We start from the raw sequence: 6,660 nt of genomic DNA on the forward strand, positions 1-6,660 counted from the left end.
CATTTTACTGTTCATATTTTTGATCATCTTCTCTTTCTTAGATAAGTCCCTTTAACATTTCATAGAATAAGGACTTGGTGATGATGAACTCCTTATCTGGGAAGCACTTTTTCTGCCCTTCCATTCTAAATGATAGCACTGCTGGATACAGTAATCTCAGGTATAAGTCCTTGCCTTCATGGCTTTGAATACTTCTTTCCAGTCCCTTCTTGCCTGCAAGGTTTCTTTTGAGAAATCAGCTGATAGTCTTATGGGAATTATGCATATTTTTAAAAGCAAAATTAAGCAGAGGAAAGACAGAATGTCAGATTTCATCTTCACAGTCACAGGAACAAAGTAAGAAATCAGTCTTACATGTCTTCAGAGGAAAATGATAGTGTTGCACTTATGGGGTCTGCTTGCTTCTGCTTGGGAATGAAGTTGCCCTAATGTTCACCATGTGGCCATAGGTCCAGAATAATGAACACGAAGTAGACACTGCTTCCCCCACATTACACAGGGAACGCAGACTCAGAGAGGTTAAGTGGTGTGGGGGGTGACTAACAGTCCGGATAAGGTTTAAGCCCCATGTCTAAGCTCTACATCATGTGCTCTTTCTTTGGTATCACCTTTCAGTCTTACAGTGACTGGCTCACTCTCCCGCTGCACAACCATGGTCTTTCTCTTGTTACCTGTTGGCCAAGAGAAGTCATACAATTAGTACAGTGTCTCCCATGAAAAAAGACACTACAAGGTAATAAAATAAAGCTGTTCTAGCTGATCTGACTCTGACAAGGCTTTCTGCATTCTGTACTTGTTCTTTGCATATAGTATGAACAGAGTGAAGAGTCAGAAAGTCTGAAGCACAAGATATCTTCTAAGGCACTGGAACTTTGCCAGGGGATAGAAGAATGTTTGGTGTGGTTGACCTTGGCAGTGCTTCAGTGAATTTAAATGGATCGTGCTCTGGAGTATGTAGGAGAGCTATCAATCCAAAAACGTGCTTGTGATCATAAAATTACGTCGTGACACCCATAGAAACTTTAACAATCATAAAAGTATTTCACAAGATAACCAATTCACCTTTAATCTTTATAAAAGGACACCATTGAAAATATTTTGATGTGTTTTCAGTGCACTTATTATATGGTTGATTCCACATTTAATAGGGTTTCCTGCATTTCTTTTGTCACATTTTATTGTCAGCATATTCTCAACTTATTAAAATTCATTAGTTAATACGCATTATAAGGACCCAACACTGTATATGTGTGTGTGTGTATGTGTGTGTGTCCATGTGTATACTCTGTACTAGATTATTTGTTGCCTTTCTGCTAAGGTTTAGATTGTTTGACATTCGTGGTGAACAGTGAAGTCTCAAAGTGAAAATACCAATGCTTAAATATAAAAGATATTATCTAAAGTCCATAGTATTTTCTCACATGTGTCATTTAATTTGGGGCAATCAGGAGAAAAGGCAATCTCATTTCATAAACACACTCGTTGAACTAGTTGATGGGAAATTGTCAATACTCTAACACATTTCATAGAAAGCATGCTTTGAGTGCAGCATTTTGCAACGTTCAATCCTGGGCCTGGAAAACCGGCACGATGCTGATTGCAAATACTTTACCGTGATTAAGGCTGATCACTTTAGAAATAATCTCTGCTTACTAGTTAAAAATGACTGAACCAACTCCCTTCATGGATCTTTTTTTGGAAGTCTTACTTTCCCCTTTGGCATGATGTTAGTCATTTTGTTGCAGTTTTGATTATGTGTAGAATATGCATATTTGTGGAGTTGCTGACACTCCATCCTGTCATGTTTCAAGTGCACATGAGTGAGTAGATAATGAGGGTGATTTATTACAATGAAAGTAAAAGAATGATTTAAAGTCACCTAATGGGAAATCTTTATTCTGAAGACAGTTGGTATATTTAGGACCATTTATAAACTTTATGGGTTTTTTGTTCCTTCTGCATTTTCTCAAAATATAGAAATGTTAACCATTAAAATATGAAAAAATAAATTTGGCCCCATTAATTCGTTACTCTAAAAATGTACAGGTAAAGGAAAGAAAGAAATATTATTTATTTGCATATAATATATTGATTAGTTGAGATGTATAATGTATGGTGACTCAAAACTGTATCAGGAATTTAAATAATTCAAGACCCAGATATTAATGAGTTGTAGAATGCTTTTTTTTGTCTACCAGTGTAGATGTGGGTACATGCATCATAGGTCATTTCTAGTTTACATAGGACGGTTAAAGTTGCACTTCATATCAATTTTGATGGTGAATTGATGTAATAAAAATTATATTTTAAAAATGTCTTTTTATTAGAATGATATTATTGGATTTTGTTTCATTTAACTAAATATATGCTAATTTGTTAAATACTTCCAAGCACTATTTGCTGAATTAAATATGTTTAAATTCCCCAAATATCAGGTAAAGTAATAGTTTATATTTAATGTTATAGAGTAATACATTTTTCCAGCCTCTGCAATCTCTTTTGTTCTTTGTACACTTAATTTATATCTTCTTTCCTCTCTTTTAGGGCATTATGTTATATAGAATCAATTTTCTCATATCCCTAATTTCTCACCTTCACACACTTAATAGGCTGCATATTTCCCAGCATCCAAAGAAATCATTGAATATCCCATTATAAAATTTATGTTGCATATTGAGCAAGTAATCTGACTGCAGAGTATTTCTTATCTCAACTATAAGCGGTTAATTAATTTTTGTAGAAATACATAACTACTAAGAAAAAATTCCTGCAGATGGAAGCCTGTTAATTATTCTTACTGGGGTGATTTTTCAGTGCATAAGTAGGCTATAAACTTGCCATTGGGGAAGTGTTTCTTGGTTGTTTATGGTGAGACAATTCTGTAATGATGACTTTGTTCTGTGTTTTAGTCCTGGGCACGGAACCAGAGGCCCTGTGCTCTGCTGTAGTCGCTGCTACTCTGACCATGTGCCTCCGTGTAAGTTACTCCACTTCTATGGGGCATTTCCCTCATTCATGAAATAGACAAAAATGCTTTCTATTGTGACTTCAGCAGGTTATTGGGAATAATAATGAGTGCCATGTTTTACAGGCTGTAGTGCACTGAAAATTTAGAGTAATGTTAACCTTATAGTTGTTGATATTGAAAGTGTCTCTGTCTATCTTAATATTAACTTTTCTTAACCCCTATCTTCATGAAAGTAACAAATGCTTGAAAATACACACTGCATGCCTTTATTGTATATATTACTTTGCTACAGCTGTCATAATAATGTGCCACAGACAGGGTGACTTAAACAACAGGAATTTATTTCTCACAGTGTTGGAGGCTAGAAGTCCAAGATCAAGGTGTTGGCAAGTGTGGTTTCATTGTCAGCACCCTCTCCTTGGTTTGTAAATGACTGCCTCTTTCTTTTGTCTCCCGTGGTCTTCTCTGAGCCCTGATTTTTTTCTTATAAAGACACCAGTCATATAAGTAAGGGACCTCAATCAATTGTGCTACCACTTGAAAGACCCTGTATCAATAAACAGTTATATTCTGAGATGCTAGGAGTTAGGAGTTAGGACCTACACATATAAAAATTGCCAGAAAAGAATACAACCTATGCCATTGTATCATGGCACTTCCCGAAGGGTGTTCTGTGGAACACTATTATTCTGGTGTACTTCAAGAAAAGGTTGCATTGGTGGAATACATTGGGAGAATGCAAAGAACTGTGTGTTTTGTTTTGTTATTTTGTGTTTTTTTTCACAATCTAAAAACAAAGCAAAACAAACAAACAAACAAACAAAAATGGTCATTTTCAGGAGGTAATTGTAGCAGACAGGCTAAATTTATTTGACCAAAGAACCTGAACTTGTGCTCTGAAAGGTCTGCTGCTTAGACATTCTAATGTGTCTTGTTTCAAAGAGATTAATAAAACTATGACACACGTGAAATGGATAGCTTAACGTGGGCCTAATTGTAGCTGAGGCAAGTAATCAACTCTTCCTAATTTGTGTCAAGGAACAGAAATCTCCACAAGCAATTGCCACAAATTGTCATTTTATTTTGCCTAATAAAAGTATGTCTATCTCCTTTTTTACAGAATAGGTCATGTTCTTATGTGATACCAATTATTAACAGTTTAGAATGGATTAATAAAACACGAACTTTTCTATTTCTTATAAGACCTGGAGAAAATAAAACAAAGGAAAATAAGATTAAATGGGAAGGTAAATAAGGCTTAGAACAGTTGTTCTCAAACCATACTGCGCATTTCAGTTTCCTATAAGGCTTTTCAGTATGAAAATGTCCTGGCCCCCCCTCCTGCATTTCTGATTCCACTGGTCTAGGTTAGGACGGAAGCATTTTTAAAAGCCCTCCTCATGATCCTCATGTGCATTCAGGAGTAAAACAATGGTTCAGAAAAAGGAGAAATGATGTGCATAAGAAATGCTATCTCTATTAGGGAAGTCTCCAAAAGCTTTAGAACCTGGGGTAAGAAGGCCAAGAAAAATAAATTTGGCAGTGACTGTCAGGGGTGAAACACAGAGGTCTAGTGCAGTTGATCGAATTCCCTGAATCAATGACTAAAAGGGAAGTAAATGATCATTTGACACTCAGAACAGCTAGAACAATTTTCAACTGGAAATAGCCAAACTCTGTACACATAAGACAAGTCCCTAATCCTCCTTACCCTCCACCCCTGGGAAATACCATTCTATTTTCTGTCTCCATATTTGACTACCCTATAGACTTCATATAACTGAAATAATACAGTATTTTTCCAGGGGAGAACACCAATGCTGTCCCCCACTACCACAAATTATGCAGTTGAGTTTCCCACATTTGGGGAAATTGCAGGGGTCAGAACATCCAGAGTGCAATGGATAAGCCTTGCCCTGGAAAAACCACCTTTGTAATCAATGTATCTCTTCTGCCAGGTCTTTTTGTGGCTCATTTGTTTTACTCAGCATAATGCCCTCGTGGGTCATCCATTTAGTAGTACATTGGCACCTCCGCTCACAGCTACCCAAAGATCACACACTTTTTACACACAGTTCCTTCCCAGCACTAGGGTTGTCCACTTTTTATAGAGTGAAGACTCAGAAGAAACAAGAGCTTATTGCTTTTATCAGGGGTTATCCAGGAAATTTAGTGCAGCATCTGAAAGGCAATGTAGCCATGCTTCCTGTCACATTGAGAAATTTAATTGGATCTAAGTTGAGTTTATCTCAGTGCTCAATGCAAAATAAAAAATAATAATGAGAAGGATATGTGAAGTTGTGAGGCAAAGACCTGATGTGTCATCTTCACTGTTGACCATTCATTTGATTCTGTGATGTCCTACCAGACATCATGCCTTAGCTCCTTTTTTGGCTTTGATTCCAAGGTGCATTGTTCATAACCCAAGAGGATCCGAGAAGTGCAAATTAACAGATCCACATCAGGTATGCATTCCAAAATGGAGATGAAGGTCATCTGTGTATTAGCAATTTTTGTCTCACCAACTCACTCTGAGAAGAAGAAAAGGAGACCCATGGAAAACTACTAAAGGACATTCTTTGGTTCTTGGGTCCATATGCACAAATGGAGAAGCTGACTGAACTTACAAATAACTACCTACTACCCTGGTTTGACGAGGTAGTTGGCTGGGGCATTATCTCACACACCAAAAAGGTTACCGATGTCATTCCCAGTCAGTGTGCGTACTTAGGTTCTGGGATGCATCCCTGGTGCGGTGCATACGGAAGGCGACTGATCTCAATATTTCTCTCTCATATCTATAATTCTCTCTCTTTCTCTTTTCTTTCTCTCTGAAATCAACAAACACATCCTCAGATGAGGATTTAACAAGCCCTACGTGTTATTTTTAGATGTATTTAGATAGTAGACATCTATTTTTTCCTGTAAGTTACTGAAAACATTTAAATAGTCATTGGTGCGCCAGTTTGGATTTTTAGATAAAAATAAAACAAAAAGTAAAACTAACACGGTGATCCAGAAACTTACCAAAATGGTTTAATACATGGATATCCAAAACTGAAAATTTTAATTTGGTTTAACTTGATGCAGTGTTTACTGGGATACTAACAAGACAGTAATATCCTCTGATGTTTTTATTTCTTCTTTGTTTTGATGTTTAGCTCAAGGATCAGAATTAGAGCAGCTGAGCTGTGTATATTTTGTAACGACTTCTTTTGGAATCTATCTCACTAATTCTTGAACTCAAAGTAAAACTAGTGACAATTATATTTTTCAGACACCTGCTTGATCAAATCCTCTCAAGAGACTAAAAGAGAAACATCCAAAATAAAAATAATGGGAAAATAGCAGTATTTTAAAAAGTTTATAGTTTACTTACCACATTGGGTTAAAATATCTGGGTAAATTAATTTTACCTCAAGTAGCTGACTTTTATTGAACAAGTGACTGACATTCTTATTTTTTCTTAGAACTTATTACAATTAAATCTTTTTGACCCAACTATAACTGGTTTGTATCCATTTCCCAGGTGAGAAATACGAAGCGAATGATTTATGTAGATTGGGAATCAAACCCAGATCTTGTTACAAAAATAAGATAATTTGAATTTTAGTATTTTGCTTCAAGAAGCAAACCCTCCTAAGAAACGACTGTTACACCTGTACTTTTAGTTTGTTTCAACACCTGAACTT

The 6,660-nt window shown here is 36.2% G+C and overlaps 1 non-coding gene across 1 annotated transcript; it reads right to left on the reverse strand.

Annotated features, from left to right (window-relative positions):
• Positions 1-4,770: 4,770 nt before the first annotated feature.
• On the reverse strand, positions 4,771-4,934 carry LOC118977016 (U1 spliceosomal RNA). Its single transcript, XR_005064424.1, has one exon. It is a non-coding gene; the product is annotated as a U1 spliceosomal RNA (small nuclear RNA).
• Between the last annotated feature and the right edge of the window lie 1,726 nt (positions 4,935-6,660).

This window comes from Sturnira hondurensis, unplaced genomic scaffold, assembly GCF_014824575.4.
Source record: "Sturnira hondurensis isolate 20B ecotype Veracruz unplaced genomic scaffold, ASM1482457v3 Scaffold0021143, whole genome shotgun sequence".
Classification (NCBI taxonomy): domain Eukaryota; kingdom Metazoa; phylum Chordata; class Mammalia; order Chiroptera; family Phyllostomidae; genus Sturnira; species Sturnira hondurensis.